We start from the raw sequence: 15,497 nt of genomic DNA, 5'->3' as shown, positions 1-15,497 counted from the left end.
CCTCTTGAGCCCTTATGTTCCCCCGGTGTCAGTCACTGTTCCGCCAGTGTCAAATCACTGTACAACCAGGGCCACCGCTACATTGACAGTGTGACTTCACCAACTTTGACCCCGAGCATGTGCTGTGAGAGCTGGGTGTCGTGAGACATTTGCCCTGCCCTGCCAGTTGTGTCCCCCCAAGTGGCATGCCACTGTTTCCGTAGTGTAGTGGTTATCACGTTCGCCTAACACGCGAAAGGTCCCCCGTTCGAAACTGGGCGGAAACACTGCTCTTTGTTCTTGTTACTCCACACGTTTAAAGTCAAGGTCCAGGGCTTTTCAGGAAAAGACGAAGGACTGCCCAAAAGCGTCGGACTTTGAACATCGCCCGTCTTCTCCTCCCGGTGCCAATTGTCACCGCAGGGAGCTTGGACGCTGGTCCCGCTTGCAGAGCGCTCCCCGTCAGGGAATCGAACCCTGGTCTTCCGCGTGACAAGTGGAGATACTGTCCACTATACTAACGAGGACTGCCGAAGACACGTCTTGGGCTCCTTTGTCGGCATTTACAGGGAAACCTAAGAGTTTCACAGTGGAACTCTTGCGTTACTTACACATTCACTGTCCCTCAACGACAGCAGCTTTGACTGGATCCAGTAGGAAATCATGTCACTTGGCCTTGGAAGTGTTTGCGGTGAAGTGTAAATGTTGCATTTCGCCGGGCACGTGCGCAAGAGGGCTCCTCAGCAGTTTCCGTAGTGTAGTGGTTATCACGTTCGCCTCACACGCGAAAGGTCCCCCGTTCGAAACTGGGCGGAAACACTGTTCTTTGTTCCTGGTTACGCCACGCATCAAAACTCGACTCGGGGGAATTTTCAGTAAGCTGGACCATAAGAAGGACTGCCCCGGTCCTTTTGCCCAAAGGGTTTGACTTTGAATCCTGTCCACTGCTCCCTTATGCGGTGCATTAAATGCCCGGGGCATTTTGACTCTTGTCCTGCTCGCGGAACGCTCCCCGTCGGCCAGTCCAACCCTGGTCTTCGGCGGGAACTTCCATTTTGGATTGGTTTTTCGGCGTTTACAGGGAATTCAAAGAATATTACCGTGGAAGTTTTAAAGTCAATTGAACACGTCCTGTCCCTTCTCGTATTGGCGCGAACGTGGGCATTGGTGGTTCAATGGTAGAATTCTCACCTGCCACGTGGGAGATCCGGGTCCGATTCCCGGCCAATGCAGCCGTGCCTTTTGTGGTTAGCGGCTGGCTCCTCGGCAACATCGCCTCGTTTGTGAAGCTGACTGACGTGATTGTGACCGCCAGACACCGGGGATGTGTTTGAATGTCAGCGAGTATCCCAAACGTCGCTTTGTATCCCCGCTGTGTCTTTTTCTCGAGTACCACGCAAGGAGAATAAGCGTGGGCCTCAACGCAAATGTAAATGGGTATCCCCAATGTCAGTCTCTGATTGTAGAGTACCAGGGGTGCGACACTCTAAATTGGCCAAACAAGGGTTTTAACTCAGGCCGTGTGCTTAAGTGTGGGTCCGCGGGGTCGGATGGTGGGCCGGGTCGGGGGAGGGGTGGAGGTGGGGGGCGGGAGGGGGGTGAGCTCCAGAGGTGGGTCTGGTTCTTCAGGGGCCTCTTGAGCCCTTATGTTCCCCCGGTGTCAGTCACTGTTCCGCCAGTGTCAAATCACTGTACAACCAGGGCCACCGCTACATTGACAGTGTGACTTCACCAACTTTGACCCCGAGCATGTGCTGTGAGAGCTGGGTGTCGTGAGACATTTGCCCTGCCCTGCCAGTTGTGTCCCCCCAAGTGGCATGCCACTGTTTCCGTAGTGTAGTGGTTATCACGTTCGCCTAACACGCGAAAGGTCCCCCGTTCGAAACTGGGCGGAAACACTGCTCTTTGTTCTTGTTACTCCACACGTTTAAACTCAAGGGCCAGGGCTTTTCAGTAAACAGGAAAAGACGAAGGACTGCCCAAAAGCGTCGGACTTTGAACATCGCCCGTCTTCTCCTCCCGGTGCCAATTGTCACCGCAGGGAGCTTGGACGCTGGTCCCGCTTGCAGAGCGCTCCCCGTCAGGGAATCGAACCCTGGTCTTCCGTGTGACAAGCGGAGATACTGTCCACTATACTAACGAGGACTGCCGAAGACACGTCTTGGGCTCCTTTGTCGGCATTTACAGGGAAGCCTAAGAGTTTCACAGTGGAACTCTTGCGTTACTTACACATTCACTGTCCCTCAACGACAGCAGCTTTGACTGGATCCAGTAGGAAATCATGTCACTTGGCCTTGGAAGTGTTTGCGGTGAAGTGTAAATGTTGCATTTCGCCGGGCACGTGCGCAAGAGGGCTCCTCAGCAGTTTCCGTAGTGTAGTGGTTATCACGTTCGCCTCACACGCGAAAGGTCCCCCGTTCGAAACTGGGCGGAAACACTGTTCTTTGTTCCTGGTTACGCCACGCATCAAAACTCGACTCGGGGGAATTTTCAGTAAGCTGGACCATAAGAAGGACTGCCCCGGTCCTTTTGCCCAAAGGGTTTGACTTTGAATCCTGTCCACTGCTCCCTTATGCGGTGCATTAAATGCCCGGGGCATTTTGACTCTTGTCCTGCTCGCGGAACGCTCCCCGTCGGCCAGTCCAACCCTGGTCTTCGGCGGGAACTTCCATTTTGGATTGGTTTTTCGGCGTTTACAGGGAATTCAAAGAATATTACCGTGGAAGTTTTAAAGTCAATTGAACACGTCCTGTCCCTTCTCGTATTGGCGCGAACGTGGGCATTGGTGGTTCAATGGTAGAATTCTCACCTGCCACGTGGGAGATCCGGGTCCGATTCCCGGCCAATGCAGCCGTGCCTTTTGTGGTTAGCGGCTGGCTCCTCGGCAACATCGCCTCGTTTGTGAAGCTGACTGACGTGATTGTGACCGCCAGACACCGGGGATGTGTTTGAATGTCAGCGAGTATCCCAAACGTCGCTTTGTATCCCCGCTGTGTCTTTTTCTCGAGTACCACGCAAGGAGAATAAGCGTGGGCCTCAACGCAAATGTAAATGGGTATCCCCAATGTCAGTCTCTGATTGTAGAGTACCAGGGGTGCGACACTCTAAATTGGCCAAACAAGGGTTTTAACTCAGGCCGTGTGCTTAAGTGTGGGTCCGCGGGGTCGGATGGTGGGCCGGGTCGGGGGAGGGGTGGAGGTGGAGGGCGGGAGGGGGGTGAGCTCCAGAGGTGGGTCTGGTTCTTCAGGGGCCTCTTGAGCCCTTATGTTCCCCCGGTGTCAGTCACTGTTCCGCCAGTGTCAAATCACTGTACAACCAGGGCCACCGCTACATTGACAGTGTGACTTCACCAACTTTGACCCCGAGCATGTGCTGTGAGAGCTGGGTGTCGTGAGACATTTGCCCTGCCCTGCCAGTTGTGTCCCCCCAAGTGGCATGCCACTGTTTCCGTAGTGTAGTGGTTATCACGTTCGCCTAACACGCGAAAGGTCCCCCGTTCGAAACTGGGCGGAAACACTGCTCTTTGTTCTTGTTACTCCACACGTTTAAAGTCAAGGTCCAGGGCTTTTCAGGAAAAGACGAAGGACTGCCCAAAAGCGTCGGACTTTGAACATCGCCCGTCTTCTCCTCTCGGTGCCAATTGTCACCGCAGGGAGCTTGGACGCTGGTCCCGCTTGCAGAGCGCTCCCCGTCAGGGAATCGAACCCTGGTCTTCCGCGTGACAAGCGGAGATACTGTCCACTATACTAACGAGGACTGCCGAAGACACGTCTTGGGCTCCTTTGTCGGCATTTACAGGGAAGCCTAAGAGTTTCACAGTGGAACTCTTGCGTGACTTACACATTCACTGTCCCTCAACGACAGCAGCTTTGACTGGATCCAGTAGGAAATCATGTCACTTGGCCTTGGAAGTGTTTGCGGTGAAGTGTAAATGTTGCATTTCGCCGGGCACGTGCGCAAGAGGGCTCCTCAGCAGTTTCCGTAGTGTAGTGGTTATCACGTTCGCCTCACACGCGAAAGGTCCCCCGTTCGAAACTGGGCGGAAACACTGTTCTTTGTTCCTGGTTACGCCACGCATCAAAACTCGACTCGGGGGAATTTTCAGTAAGCTGGACCATAAGAAGGACTGCCCCGGTCCTTTTGCCCAAAGGGTTTGACTTTGAATCCTGTCCACTGCTCCCTTATGCGGTGCATTAAATGCCCGGGGCATTTTGACTCTTGTCCTGCTCGCGGAACGCTCCCCGTCGGCCAGTCCAACCCTGGTCTTCGGCGGGAACTTCCATTTTGGATTGGTTTTTCGGCGTTTACAGGGAATTCAAAGAATATTACCGTGGAAGTTTTAAAGTCAATTGAACACGTCCTGTCCCTTCTCGTATTGGCGCGAACGTGGGCATTGGTGGTTCAATGGTAGAATTCTCACCTGCCACGTGGGAGATCCGGGTCCGATTCCCGGCCAATGCAGCCGTTCCTTTTGTGGTTAGCGGCTGGCTCCTCGGCAACATCGCCTCGTTTGTGAAGCTGACTGACGTGATTGTGACCGCCAGACACCGGGGATGTGTTTGAATGTCAGCGAGTATCCCAAACGTCGCTTTGTATCCCCGCTGTGTCTTTTTCTCGAGTACCACGCAAGGAGAATAAGCGTGGGCCTCAACGCAAATGTAAATGGGTATCCCCAATGTCAGTCTCTGATTGTAGAGTACCAGGGGTGCGACACTCTAAATTGGCCAAACAAGGGTTTTAACTCAGGCCGTGTGCTTAAGTGTGGGTCCGCGGGGTCGGATGGTGGGCCGGGTCGGGGGAGGGGTGGAGGTGGGGGGCGGGAGGGGGTGAGCTCCAGAGGTGGGTCTGGTTCTTCAGGGGCCTCTTGAGCCCTTATGTTCCCCCGGTGTCAGTCACTGTTCCGCCAGTGTCAAATCACTGTACAACCAGGGCCACCGCTACATTGACAGTGTGACTTCACCAACTTTGACCCCGAGCATGTGCTGTGAGAGCTGGGTGTCGTGAGACATTTGCCCTGCCCTGCCAGTTGTGTCCCCCCAAGTGGCATGCCACTGTTTCCGTAGTGTAGTGGTTATCACGTTCGCCTAACACGCGAAAGGTCCCCCGTTCGAAACTGGGCGGAAACACTGCTCTTTGTTCTTGTTACTCCACACGTTTAAACTCAAGGGCCAGGGCTTTTCAGGAAAAGACGAAGGACTGCCCAAAAGCGTCGGACTTTGAACATCGCCCGTCTTCTCCTCCCGGTGCCAATTGTCACCGCAGGGAGCTTGGACGCTGGTCCCGCTTGCAGAGCGCTCCCCGTCAGGGAATCGAACCCTGGTCTTCCGCGTGACAAGCGGAGATACTGTCCACTATACTAACGAGGACTGCCGAAGACACGTCTTGGGCTCCTTTGTCGGCATTTACAGGGAAGCCTAAGAGTTTCACAGTGGAACTCTTGCGTTACTTACACATTCACTGTCCCTCAACGACAGCAGCTTTGACTGGATCCAGTAGGAAATCATGTCACTTGGCCTTGGAAGTGTTTGCGGTGAAGTGTAAATGTTGCATTTCGCCGGGCACGTGCGCAAGAGGGCTCCTCAGCAGTTTCCGTAGTGTAGTGGTTATCACGTTCGCCTCACACGCGAAAGGTCCCCCGTTCGAAACTGGGCGGAAACACTGTTCTTTGTTCCTGGTTACGCCACGCATCAAAACTCGACTCGGGGGAATTTTCAGTAAGCTGGACCATAAGAAGGACTGCCCCGGTCCTTTTGCCCAAAGGGTTTGACTTTGAATCCTGTCCACTGCTCCCTTATGCGGTGCATTAAATGCCCGGGGCATTTTGACTCTTGTCCTGCTCGCGGAACGCTCCCCGTCGGCCAGTCCAACCCTGGTCTTCGGCGGGAACTTCCATTTTGGATTGGTTTTTCGGCGTTTACAGGGAATTCAAAGAATATTACCGTGGAAGTTTTAAAGTCAATTGAACACGTCCTGTCCCTTCTCGTATTGGCGCGAACGTGGGCATTGGTGGTTCAATGGTAGAATTCTCACCTGCCACGTGGGAGATCCGGGTCCGATTCCCGGCCAATGCAGCCGTGCCTTTTGTGGTTAGCGGCTGGCTCCTCGGCAACATCGCCTCGTTTGTGAAGCTGACTGACGTGATTGTGACCGCCAGACACCGGGGATGTGTTTGAATGTCAGCGAGTATCCCAAACGTCGCTTTGTATCCCCGCTGTGTCTTTTTCTCGAGTACCACGCAAGGAGAATAAGCGTGGGCCTCAACGCAAATGTAAATGGGTATCCCCAATGTCAGTCTCTGATTGTAGAGTACCAGGGGTGCGACACTCTAAATTGGCCAAACAAGGGTTTTAACTCAGGCCGTGTGCTTAAGTGTGGGTCCGCGGGGTCGGATGGTGGGCCGGGTCGGGGGAGGGGTGGAGGTGGGGGGCGGGAGGGGGGTGAGCTCCAGAGGTGGGTCTGGTTCTTCAGGGGCCTCTTGAGCCCTTATGTTCCCCCGGTGTCAGTCACTGTTCCGCCAGTGTCAAATCACTGTACAACCAGGGCCACCGCTACATTGACAGTGTGACTTCACCAACTTTGACCCCGAGCATGTGCTGTGAGAGCTGGGTGTCGTGAGACATTTGCCCTGCCCTGCCAGTTGTGTCCCCCCAAGTGGCATGCCACTGTTTCCGTAGTGTAGTGGTTATCACGTTCGCCTAACACGCGAAAGGTCCCCCGTTCGAAACTGGGCGGAAACACTGCTCTTTGTTCTTGTTACTCCACACGTTTAAAGTCAAGGTCCAGGGCTTTTCAGGAAAAGACGAAGGACTGCCCAAAAGCGTCGGACTTTGAACATCGCCCGTCTTCTCCTCTCGGTGCCAATTGTCACCGCAGGGAGCTTGGACGCTGGTCCCGCTTGCAGAGCGCTCCCCGTCAGGGAATCGAACCCTGGTCTTCCGCGTGACAAGCGGAGATACTGTCCACTATACTAACGAGGACTGCCGAAGACACGTCTTGGGCTCCTTTGTCGGCATTTACAGGGAAGCCTAAGAGTTTCACAGTGGAACTCTTGCGTTACTTACACATTCACTGTCCCTCAACGACAGCAGCTTTGACTGGATCCAGTAGGAAATCATGTCACTTGGCCTTGGAAGTGTTTGCGGTGAAGTGTAAATGTTGCATTTCGCCGGGCACGTGCGCAAGAGGGCTCCTCAGCAGTTTCCGTAGTGTAGTGGTTATCACGTTCGCCTCACACGCGAAAGGTCCCCCGTTCGAAACTGGGCGGAAACACTGTTCTTTGTTCCTGGTTACGCCACGCATCAAAACTCGACTCGGGGGAATTTTCAGTAAGCTGGACCATAAGAAGGACTGCCCCGGTCCTTTTGCCCAAAGGGTTTGACTTTGAATCCTGTCCACTGCTCCCTTATGCGGTGCATTAAATGCCCGGGGCATTTTGACTCTTGTCCTGCTCGCGGAACGCTCCCCGTCGGCCAGTCCAACCCTGGTCTTCGGCGGGAACTTCCATTTTGGATTGGTTTTTCGGCGTTTACAGGGAATTCAAAGAATATTACCGTGGAAGTTTTAAAGTCAATTGAACACGTCCTGTCCCTTCTCGTATTGGCGCGAACGTGGGCATTGGTGGTTCAATGGTAGAATTCTCACCTGCCACGTGGGAGATCCGGGTCCGATTCCCGGCCAATGCAGCCGTTCCTTTTGTGGTTAGCGGCTGGCTCCTCGGCAACATCGCCTCGTTTGTGAAGCTGACTGACGTGATTGTGACCGCCAGACACCGGGGATGTGTTTGAATGTCAGCGAGTATCCCAAACGTCGCTTTGTATCCCCGCTGTGTCTTTTTCTCGAGTACCACGCAAGGAGAATAAGCGTGGGCCTCAACGCAAATGTAAATGGGTATCCCCAATGTCAGTCTCTGATTGTAGAGTACCAGGGGTGCGACACTCTAAATTGGCCAAACAAGGGTTTTAACTCAGGCCGTGTGCTTAAGTGTGGGTCCGCGGGGTCGGATGGTGGGCCGGGTCGGGGGAGGGGTGGAGGTGGGGGGCGGGAGGGGGTGAGCTCCAGAGGTGGGTCTGGTTCTTCAGGGGCCTCTTGAGCCCTTATGTTCCCCCGGTGTCAGTCACTGTTCCGCCAGTGTCAAATCACTGTACAACCAGGGCCACCGCTACATTGACAGTGTGACTTCACCAACTTTGACCCCGAGCATGTGCTGTGAGAGCTGGGTGTCGTGAGACATTTGCCCTGCCCTGCCAGTTGTGTCCCCCCAAGTGGCATGCCACTGTTTCCGTAGTGTAGTGGTTATCACGTTCGCCTAACACGCGAAAGGTCCCCCGTTCGAAACTGGGCGGAAACACTGCTCTTTGTTCTTGTTACTCCACACGTTTAAACTCAAGGGCCAGGGCTTTTCAGGAAAAGACGAAGGACTGCCCAAAAGCGTCGGACTTTGAACATCGCCCGTCTTCTCCTCCCGGTGCCAATTGTCACCGCAGGGAGCTTGGACGCTGGTCCCGCTTGCAGAGCGCTCCCCGTCAGGGAATCGAACCCTGGTCTTCCGCGTGACAAGCGGAGATACTGTCCACTATACTAACGAGGACTGCCGAAGACACGTCTTGGGCTCCTTTGTCGGCATTTACAGGGAAGCCTAAGAGTTTCACAGTGGAACTCTTGCGTTACTTACACATTCACTGTCCCTCAACGACAGCAGCTTTGACTGGATCCAGTAGGAAATCATGTCACTTGGCCTTGGAAGTGTTTGCGGTGAAGTGTAAATGTTGCATTTCGCCGGGCACGTGCGCAAGAGGGCTCCTCAGCAGTTTCCGTAGTGTAGTGGTTATCACGTTCGCCTCACACGCGAAAGGTCCCCCGTTCGAAACTGGGCGGAAACACTGTTCTTTGTTCCTGGTTACGCCACGCATCAAAACTCGACTCGGGGGAATTTTCAGTAAGCTGGACCATAAGAAGGACTGCCCCGGTCCTTTTGCCCAAAGGGTTTGACTTTGAATCCTGTCCACTGCTCCCTTATGCGGTGCATTAAATGCCCGGGGCATTTTGACTCTTGTCCTGCTCGCGGAACGCTCCCCGTCGGCCAGTCCAACCCTGGTCTTCGGCGGGAACTTCCATTTTGGATTGGTTTTTCGGCGTTTACAGGGAATTCAAAGAATATTACCGTGGAAGTTTTAAAGTCAATTGAACACGTCCTGTCCCTTCTCGTATTGGCGCGAACGTGGGCATTGGTGGTTCAATGGTAGAATTCTCACCTGCCACGTGGGAGATCCGGGTCCGATTCCCGGCCAATGCAGCCGTGCCTTTTGTGGTTAGCGGCTGGCTCCTCGGCAACATCGCCTCGTTTGTGAAGCTGACTGACGTGATTGTGACCGCCAGACACCGGGGATGTGTTTGAATGTCAGCGAGTATCCCAAACGTCGCTTTGTATCCCCGCTGTGTCTTTTTCTCGAGTACCACGCAAGGAGAATAAGCGTGGGCCTCAACGCAAATGTAAATGGGTATCCCCAATGTCAGTCTCTGATTGTAGAGTACCAGGGGTGCGACACTCTAAATTGGCCAAACAAGGGTTTTAACTCAGGCCGTGTGCTTAAGTGTGGGTCCGCGGGGTCGGATGGTGGGCCGGGTCGGGGGAGGGGTGGAGGTGGGGGGCGGGAGGGGGGTGAGCTCCAGAGGTGGGTCTGGTTCTTCAGGGGCCTCTTGAGCCCTTATGTTCCCCCGGTGTCAGTCACTGTTCCGCCAGTGTCAAATCACTGTACAACCAGGGCCACCGCTACATTGACAGTGTGACTTCACCAACTTTGACCCCGAGCATGTGCTGTGAGAGCTGGGTGTCGTGAGACATTTGCCCTGCCCTGCCAGTTGTGTCCCCCCAAGTGGCATGCCACTGTTTCCGTAGTGTAGTGGTTATCACGTTCGCCTAACACGCGAAAGGTCCCCCGTTCGAAACTGGGCGGAAACACTGCTCTTTGTTCTTGTTACTCCACACGTTTAAAGTCAAGGTCCAGGGCTTTTCAGGAAAAGACGAAGGACTGCCCAAAAGCGTCGGACTTTGAACATCGCCCGTCTTCTCCTCCCGGTGCCAATTGTCACCGCAGGGAGCTTGGACGCTGGTCCCGCTTGCAGAGCGCTCCCCGTCAGGGAATCGAACCCTGGTCTTCCGCGTGACAAGCGGAGATACTGTCCACTATACTAACGAGGACTGCCGAAGACACGTCTTGGGCTCCTTTGTCGGCATTTACAGGGAAGCCTAAGAGTTTCACAGTGGAACTCTTGCGTTACTTACACATTCACTGTCCCTCAACGACAGCAGCTTTGACTGGATCCAGTAGGAAATCATGTCACTTGGCCTTGGAAGTGTTTGCGGTGAAGTGTAAATGTTGCATTTCGCCGGGCACGTGCGCAAGAGGGCTCCTCAGCAGTTTCCGTAGTGTAGTGGTTATCACGTTCGCCTCACACGCGAAAGGTCCCCCGTTCGAAACTGGGCGGAAACACTGTTCTTTGTTCCTGGTTACGCCACGCATCAAAACTCGACTCGGGGGAATTTTCAGTAAGCTGGACCATAAGAAGGACTGCCCCGGTCCTTTTGCCCAAAGGGTTTGACTTTGAATCCTGTCCACTGCTCCCTTATGCGGTGCATTAAATGCCCGGGGCATTTTGACTCTTGTCCTGCTCGCGGAACGCTCCCCGTCGGCCAGTCCAACCCTGGTCTTCGGCGGGAACTTCCATTTTGGATTGGTTTTTCGGCGTTTACAGGGAATTCAAAGAATATTACCGTGGAAGTTTTAAAGTCAATTGAACACGTCCTGTCCCTTCTCGTATTGGCGCGAACGTGGGCATTGGTGGTTCAATGGTAGAATTCTCACCTGCCACGTGGGAGATCCGGGTCCGATTCCCGGCCAATGCAGCCGTTCCTTTTGTGGTTAGCGGCTGGCTCCTCGGCAACATCGCCTCGTTTGTGAAGCTGACTGACGTGATTGTGACCGCCAGACACCGGGGATGTGTTTGAATGTCAGCGAGTATCCCAAACGTCGCTTTGTATCCCCGCTGTGTCTTTTTCTCGAGTACCACGCAAGGAGAATAAGCGTGGGCCTCAACGCAAATGTAAATGGGTATCCCCAATGTCAGTCTCTGATTGTAGAGTACCAGGGGTGCGACACTCTAAATTGGCCAAACAAGGGTTTTAACTCAGGCCGTGTGCTTAAGTGTGGGTCCGCGGGGTCGGATGGTGGGCCGGGTCGGGGGAGGGGTGGAGGTGGGGGGCGGGAGGGGGGTGAGCTCCAGAGGTGGGTCTGGTTCTTCAGGGGCCTCTTGAGCCCTTATGTTCCCCCGGTGTCAGTCACTGTTCCGCCAGTGTCAAATCACTGTACAACCAGGGCCACCGCTACATTGACAGTGTGACTTCACCAACTTTGACCCCGAGCATGTGCTGTGAGAGCTGGGTGTCGTGAGACATTTGCCCTGCCCTGCCAGTTGTGTCCCCCCAAGTGGCATGCCACTGTTTCCGTAGTGTAGTGGTTATCACGTTCGCCTAACACGCGAAAGGTCCCCCGTTCGAAACTGGGCGGAAACACTGCTCTTTGTTCTTGTTACTCCACACGTTTAAACTCAAGGGCCAGGGCTTTTCAGTAAACAGGAAAAGACGAAGGACTGCCCAAAAGCGTCGGACTTTGAACATCGCCCGTCTTCTCCTCCCGGTGCCAATTGTCACCGCAGGGAGCTTGGACGCTGGTCCCGCTTGCAGAGCGCTCCCCGTCAGGGAATCGAACCCTGGTCTTCCGCGTGACAAGCGGAGATACTGTCCACTATACTAACGAGGACTGCCGAAGACACGTCTTGGGCTCCTTTGTCGGCATTTACAGGGAAGCCTAAGAGTTTCACAGTGGAACTCTTGCGTTACTTACACATTCACTGTCCCTCAACGACAGCAGCTTTGACTGGATCCAGTAGGAAATCATGTCACTTGGCCTTGGAAGTGTTTGCGGTGAAGTGTAAATGTTGCATTTCGCCGGGCACGTGCGCAAGAGGGCTCCTCAGCAGTTTCCGTAGTGTAGTGGTTATCACGTTCGCCTCACACGCGAAAGGTCCCCCGTTCGAAACTGGGCGGAAACACTGTTCTTTGTTCCTGGTTACGCCACGCATCAAAACTCGACTCGGGGGAATTTTCAGTAAGCTGGACCATAAGAAGGACTGCCCCGGTCCTTTTGCCCAAAGGGTTTGACTTTGAATCCTGTCCACTGCTCCCTTATGCGGTGCATTAAATGCCCGGGGCATTTTGACTCTTGTCCTGCTCGCGGAACGCTCCCCGTCGGCCAGTCCAACCCTGGTCTTCGGCGGGAACTTCCATTTTGGATTGGTTTTTCGGCGTTTACAGGGAATTCAAAGAATATTACCGTGGAAGTTTTAAAGTCAATTGAACACGTCCTGTCCCTTCTCGTATTGGCGCGAACGTGGGCATTGGTGGTTCAATGGTAGAATTCTCACCTGCCACGTGGGAGATCCGGGTCCGATTCCCGGCCAATGCAGCCGTGCCTTTTGTGGTTAGCGGCTGGCTCCTCGGCAACATCGCCTCGTTTGTGAAGCTGACTGACGTGATTGTGACCGCCAGACACCGGGGATGTGTTTGAATGTCAGCGAGTATCCCAAACGTCGCTTTGTATCCCCGCTGTGTCTTTTTCTCGAGTACCACGCAAGGAGAATAAGCGTGGGCCTCAACGCAAATGTAAATGGGTATCCCCAATGTCAGTCTCTGATTGTAGAGTACCAGGGGTGCGACACTCTAAATTGGCCAAACAAGGGTTTTAACTCAGGCCGTGTGCTTAAGTGTGGGTCCGCGGGGTCGGATGGTGGGCCGGGTCGGGGGAGGGGTGGAGGTGGGGGGCGGGAGGGGGGTGAGCTCCAGAGGTGGGTCTGGTTCTTCAGGGGCCTCTTGAGCCCTTATGTTCCCCCGGTGTCAGTCACTGTTCCGCCAGTGTCAAATCACTGTACAACCAGGGCCACCGCTACATTGACAGTGTGACTTCACCAACTTTGACCCCGAGCATGTGCTGTGAGAGCTGGGTGTCGTGAGACATTTGCCCTGCCCTGCCAGTTGTGTCCCCCCAAGTGGCATGCCACTGTTTCCGTAGTGTAGTGGTTATCACGTTCGCCTAACACGCGAAAGGTCCCCCGTTCGAAACTGGGCGGAAACACTGCTCTTTGTTCTTGTTACTCCACACGTTTAAAGTCAAGGTCCAGGGCTTTTCAGGAAAAGACGAAGGACTGCTCAAAAGCGTCGGACTTCGAACATCGCCCGTCTTCTCCTCTCGGTGCCAATTGTCACCGCAGGGAGCTTGGACGCTGGTCCCGCTTGCAGAGCGCTCCCCGTCAGGGAATCGAACCCTGGTCTTCCGCGTGACAAGCGGAGATACTGTCCACTATACTAACGAGGACTGCCGAAGACACGTCTTGGGCTCCTTTGTCGGCATTTACAGGGAAGCCTAAGAGTTTCACAGTGGAACTCTTGCGTTACTTACACATTCACTGTCCCTCAACGACAGCAGCTTTGACTGGATCCAGTAGGAAATCATGTCACTTGGCCTTGGAAGTGTTTGCGGTGAAGTGTAAATGTTGCATTTCGCCGGGCACGTGCGCAAGAGGGCTCCTCAGCAGTTTCCGTAGTGTAGTGGTTATCACGTTCGCCTCACACGCGAAAGGTCCCCCGTTCGAAACTGGGCGGAAACACTGTTCTTTGTTCCTGGTTACGCCACGCATCAAAACTCGACTCGGGGGAATTTTCAGTAAGCTGGACCATAAGAAGGACTGCCCCGGTCCTTTTGCCCAAAGGGTTTGACTTTGAATCCTGTCCACTGCTCCCTTATGCGGTGCATTAAATGCCCGGGGCATTTTGACTCTTGTCCTGCTCGCGGAACGCTCCCCGTCGGCCAGTCCAACCCTGGTCTTCGGCGGGAACTTCCATTTTGGATTGGTTTTTCGGCGTTTACAGGGAATTCAAAGAATATTACCGTGGAAGTTTTAAAGTCAATTGAACACGTCCTGTCCCTTCTCGTATTGGCGCGAACGTGGGCATTGGTGGTTCAATGGTAGAATTCTCACCTGCCACGTGGGAGATCCGGGTCCGATTCCCGGCCAATGCAGCCGTTCCTTTTGTGAGTAGCGGCTGGCTCCTCGGCAACATCGCCTCGTTTGTGAAGCTGACTGACGTGATTGTGACCGCCAGACACCGGGGATGTGTTTGAATGTCAGCGAGTATCCCAAACGTCGCTTTGTATCCCCGCTGTGTCTTTTTCTCGAGTACCACGCAAGGAGAATAAGCGTGGGCCTCAACGCAAATGTAAATGGGTATCCCCAATGTCAGTCTCTGATTGTAGAGTACCAGGGGTGCGACACTCTAAATTGGCCAAACAAGGGTTTTAACTCAGGCCGTGTGCTTAAGTGTGGGTCCGCGGGGTCGGATGGTGGGCCGGGTCGGGGGAGGGGTGGAGGTGGGGGGCGGGAGGGGGGTGAGCTCCAGAGGTGGGTCTGGTTCTTCAGGGGCCTCTTGAGCCCTTATGTTCCCCCGGTGTCAGTCACTGTTCCGCCAGTGTCAAATCACTGTACAACCAGGGCCACCGCTACATTGACAGTGTGACTTCACCAACTTTGACCCCGAGCATGTGCTGTGAGAGCTCGGTGTCGTGAGACATTTGCCCTGCCCTGCCAGTTGTGTCCCCCCAAGTGGCATGCCACTGTTTCCGTAGTGTAGTGGTTATCACGTTCGCCTAACACGCGAAAGGTCCCCCGTTCGAAACTGGGCGGAAACACTGCTCTTTGTTCTTGTTACTCCACACGTTTAAACTCAAGGGCCAGGGCTTTTCAGTAAACAGGAAAAGACGAAGGACTGCCCAAAAGCGTCGGACTTTGAACATCGCCCGTCTTCTCCTCCCGGTGCCAATTGTCACCGCAGGGAGCTTGGACGCTGGTCCCGCTTGCAGAGCGCTCCCCGTCAGGGAATCGAACCCTGGTCTTCCGCGTGACAAGCGGAGATACTGTCCACTATACTAACGAGGACTGCCGAAGACACGTCTTGGGCTCCTTTGTCGGCATTTACAGGGAAGCCTAAGAGTTTCACAGTGGAACTCTTGCGTTACTTACACATTCACTGTCCCTCAACGACAGCAGCTTTGACTGGATCCAGTAGGAAATCATGTCACTTGGCCTTGGAAGTGTTTGCGGTGAAGTGTAAATGTTGCATTTCGCCGGGCACGTGCGCAAGAGGGCTCCTCAGCAGTTTCCGTAGTGTAGTGGTTATCACGTTCGCCTCACACGCGAAAGGTCCCCCGTTCGAAACTGGGCGGAAACACTGTTCTTTGTTCCTGGTTACGCCACGCATCAAAACTCGACTCGGGGGAATTTTCAGTAAGCTGGACCATAAGAAGGACTGCCCCGGTCCTTTTGCCCAAAGGGTTTGACTTTGAATCCTGTCCACTGCTCCCTTATGCGGTGCATTAAATGCCCGGGGCATTTTGACTCTTGTCCTGCTC

At 54.2% G+C, this 15,497-nt stretch overlaps 37 non-coding genes across 37 annotated transcripts; 29 read left to right on the top strand and 8 right to left on the bottom strand.

Annotated features, from left to right (window-relative positions):
• Positions 1-193: 193 nt before the first annotated feature.
• On the top strand, positions 194-266 carry trnav-aac (transfer RNA valine (anticodon AAC)). Its single transcript has one exon. It is a non-coding gene; the product is annotated as a tRNA-Val (tRNA).
• Positions 267-725: 459 nt separating this feature from the next.
• Positions 726-798, top strand: trnav-cac (transfer RNA valine (anticodon CAC)). Its single transcript has one exon. It is a non-coding gene; the product is annotated as a tRNA-Val (tRNA).
• Positions 799-1,140: 342 nt separating this feature from the next.
• Positions 1,141-1,211, top strand: trnag-gcc (transfer RNA glycine (anticodon GCC)). The gene has a single exon. It is a non-coding gene; the product is annotated as a tRNA-Gly (tRNA).
• A 593-nt stretch (positions 1,212-1,804) lies between these two features.
• Positions 1,805-1,877, top strand: trnav-aac (transfer RNA valine (anticodon AAC)). Its single transcript has one exon. It is a non-coding gene; the product is annotated as a tRNA-Val (tRNA).
• A 466-nt stretch (positions 1,878-2,343) lies between these two features.
• trnav-cac (transfer RNA valine (anticodon CAC)) lies at positions 2,344-2,416 on the top strand. The gene has a single exon. It is a non-coding gene; the product is annotated as a tRNA-Val (tRNA).
• A 342-nt stretch (positions 2,417-2,758) lies between these two features.
• On the top strand, positions 2,759-2,829 carry trnag-gcc (transfer RNA glycine (anticodon GCC)). Its single transcript has one exon. It is a non-coding gene; the product is annotated as a tRNA-Gly (tRNA).
• Positions 2,830-3,422: 593 nt separating this feature from the next.
• trnav-aac (transfer RNA valine (anticodon AAC)) lies at positions 3,423-3,495 on the top strand. The gene has a single exon. It is a non-coding gene; the product is annotated as a tRNA-Val (tRNA).
• Positions 3,496-3,663: 168 nt separating this feature from the next.
• Positions 3,664-3,735, bottom strand: trnad-guc (transfer RNA aspartic acid (anticodon GUC)). Its single transcript has one exon. It is a non-coding gene; the product is annotated as a tRNA-Asp (tRNA).
• Positions 3,736-3,954: 219 nt separating this feature from the next.
• On the top strand, positions 3,955-4,027 carry trnav-cac (transfer RNA valine (anticodon CAC)). The gene has a single exon. It is a non-coding gene; the product is annotated as a tRNA-Val (tRNA).
• A 342-nt stretch (positions 4,028-4,369) lies between these two features.
• On the top strand, positions 4,370-4,440 carry trnag-gcc (transfer RNA glycine (anticodon GCC)). The gene has a single exon. It is a non-coding gene; the product is annotated as a tRNA-Gly (tRNA).
• A 592-nt stretch (positions 4,441-5,032) lies between these two features.
• On the top strand, positions 5,033-5,105 carry trnav-aac (transfer RNA valine (anticodon AAC)). Its single transcript has one exon. It is a non-coding gene; the product is annotated as a tRNA-Val (tRNA).
• Positions 5,106-5,273: 168 nt separating this feature from the next.
• Positions 5,274-5,345, bottom strand: trnad-guc (transfer RNA aspartic acid (anticodon GUC)). Its single transcript has one exon. It is a non-coding gene; the product is annotated as a tRNA-Asp (tRNA).
• Positions 5,346-5,564: 219 nt separating this feature from the next.
• Positions 5,565-5,637, top strand: trnav-cac (transfer RNA valine (anticodon CAC)). Its single transcript has one exon. It is a non-coding gene; the product is annotated as a tRNA-Val (tRNA).
• Positions 5,638-5,979: 342 nt separating this feature from the next.
• Positions 5,980-6,050, top strand: trnag-gcc (transfer RNA glycine (anticodon GCC)). The gene has a single exon. It is a non-coding gene; the product is annotated as a tRNA-Gly (tRNA).
• Positions 6,051-6,643: 593 nt separating this feature from the next.
• trnav-aac (transfer RNA valine (anticodon AAC)) lies at positions 6,644-6,716 on the top strand. The gene has a single exon. It is a non-coding gene; the product is annotated as a tRNA-Val (tRNA).
• Positions 6,717-6,884: 168 nt separating this feature from the next.
• trnad-guc (transfer RNA aspartic acid (anticodon GUC)) lies at positions 6,885-6,956 on the bottom strand. Its single transcript has one exon. It is a non-coding gene; the product is annotated as a tRNA-Asp (tRNA).
• Positions 6,957-7,175: 219 nt separating this feature from the next.
• Positions 7,176-7,248, top strand: trnav-cac (transfer RNA valine (anticodon CAC)). Its single transcript has one exon. It is a non-coding gene; the product is annotated as a tRNA-Val (tRNA).
• A 342-nt stretch (positions 7,249-7,590) lies between these two features.
• On the top strand, positions 7,591-7,661 carry trnag-gcc (transfer RNA glycine (anticodon GCC)). The gene has a single exon. It is a non-coding gene; the product is annotated as a tRNA-Gly (tRNA).
• A 592-nt stretch (positions 7,662-8,253) lies between these two features.
• Positions 8,254-8,326, top strand: trnav-aac (transfer RNA valine (anticodon AAC)). The gene has a single exon. It is a non-coding gene; the product is annotated as a tRNA-Val (tRNA).
• Positions 8,327-8,494: 168 nt separating this feature from the next.
• Positions 8,495-8,566, bottom strand: trnad-guc (transfer RNA aspartic acid (anticodon GUC)). Its single transcript has one exon. It is a non-coding gene; the product is annotated as a tRNA-Asp (tRNA).
• A 219-nt stretch (positions 8,567-8,785) lies between these two features.
• Positions 8,786-8,858, top strand: trnav-cac (transfer RNA valine (anticodon CAC)). The gene has a single exon. It is a non-coding gene; the product is annotated as a tRNA-Val (tRNA).
• Positions 8,859-9,200: 342 nt separating this feature from the next.
• On the top strand, positions 9,201-9,271 carry trnag-gcc (transfer RNA glycine (anticodon GCC)). The gene has a single exon. It is a non-coding gene; the product is annotated as a tRNA-Gly (tRNA).
• Positions 9,272-9,864: 593 nt separating this feature from the next.
• trnav-aac (transfer RNA valine (anticodon AAC)) lies at positions 9,865-9,937 on the top strand. Its single transcript has one exon. It is a non-coding gene; the product is annotated as a tRNA-Val (tRNA).
• Positions 9,938-10,105: 168 nt separating this feature from the next.
• On the bottom strand, positions 10,106-10,177 carry trnad-guc (transfer RNA aspartic acid (anticodon GUC)). The gene has a single exon. It is a non-coding gene; the product is annotated as a tRNA-Asp (tRNA).
• A 219-nt stretch (positions 10,178-10,396) lies between these two features.
• trnav-cac (transfer RNA valine (anticodon CAC)) lies at positions 10,397-10,469 on the top strand. Its single transcript has one exon. It is a non-coding gene; the product is annotated as a tRNA-Val (tRNA).
• A 342-nt stretch (positions 10,470-10,811) lies between these two features.
• trnag-gcc (transfer RNA glycine (anticodon GCC)) lies at positions 10,812-10,882 on the top strand. The gene has a single exon. It is a non-coding gene; the product is annotated as a tRNA-Gly (tRNA).
• A 593-nt stretch (positions 10,883-11,475) lies between these two features.
• On the top strand, positions 11,476-11,548 carry trnav-aac (transfer RNA valine (anticodon AAC)). Its single transcript has one exon. It is a non-coding gene; the product is annotated as a tRNA-Val (tRNA).
• Positions 11,549-11,723: 175 nt separating this feature from the next.
• Positions 11,724-11,795, bottom strand: trnad-guc (transfer RNA aspartic acid (anticodon GUC)). Its single transcript has one exon. It is a non-coding gene; the product is annotated as a tRNA-Asp (tRNA).
• A 219-nt stretch (positions 11,796-12,014) lies between these two features.
• Positions 12,015-12,087, top strand: trnav-cac (transfer RNA valine (anticodon CAC)). Its single transcript has one exon. It is a non-coding gene; the product is annotated as a tRNA-Val (tRNA).
• Positions 12,088-12,429: 342 nt separating this feature from the next.
• trnag-gcc (transfer RNA glycine (anticodon GCC)) lies at positions 12,430-12,500 on the top strand. The gene has a single exon. It is a non-coding gene; the product is annotated as a tRNA-Gly (tRNA).
• A 593-nt stretch (positions 12,501-13,093) lies between these two features.
• Positions 13,094-13,166, top strand: trnav-aac (transfer RNA valine (anticodon AAC)). The gene has a single exon. It is a non-coding gene; the product is annotated as a tRNA-Val (tRNA).
• Positions 13,167-13,334: 168 nt separating this feature from the next.
• Positions 13,335-13,406, bottom strand: trnad-guc (transfer RNA aspartic acid (anticodon GUC)). Its single transcript has one exon. It is a non-coding gene; the product is annotated as a tRNA-Asp (tRNA).
• A 219-nt stretch (positions 13,407-13,625) lies between these two features.
• On the top strand, positions 13,626-13,698 carry trnav-cac (transfer RNA valine (anticodon CAC)). The gene has a single exon. It is a non-coding gene; the product is annotated as a tRNA-Val (tRNA).
• A 342-nt stretch (positions 13,699-14,040) lies between these two features.
• Positions 14,041-14,111, top strand: trnag-gcc (transfer RNA glycine (anticodon GCC)). Its single transcript has one exon. It is a non-coding gene; the product is annotated as a tRNA-Gly (tRNA).
• A 593-nt stretch (positions 14,112-14,704) lies between these two features.
• trnav-aac (transfer RNA valine (anticodon AAC)) lies at positions 14,705-14,777 on the top strand. The gene has a single exon. It is a non-coding gene; the product is annotated as a tRNA-Val (tRNA).
• A 175-nt stretch (positions 14,778-14,952) lies between these two features.
• On the bottom strand, positions 14,953-15,024 carry trnad-guc (transfer RNA aspartic acid (anticodon GUC)). The gene has a single exon. It is a non-coding gene; the product is annotated as a tRNA-Asp (tRNA).
• Positions 15,025-15,243: 219 nt separating this feature from the next.
• Positions 15,244-15,316, top strand: trnav-cac (transfer RNA valine (anticodon CAC)). Its single transcript has one exon. It is a non-coding gene; the product is annotated as a tRNA-Val (tRNA).
• Positions 15,317-15,497: the final 181 nt, after the last annotated feature.

The sequence above is a fragment of the Clinocottus analis genome, unplaced genomic scaffold (assembly GCF_023055335.1).
Source record: "Clinocottus analis isolate CAN_PGR_092001 unplaced genomic scaffold, fCliAna1.0.p SCAF_34, whole genome shotgun sequence".
Lineage (NCBI taxonomy): Eukaryota > Metazoa > Chordata > Actinopteri > Perciformes > Cottidae > Clinocottus > Clinocottus analis.
The sequence above is the reverse complement of the archived record's forward strand: the minus strand, read 5'-3'. Positions and strand labels throughout refer to the sequence as shown.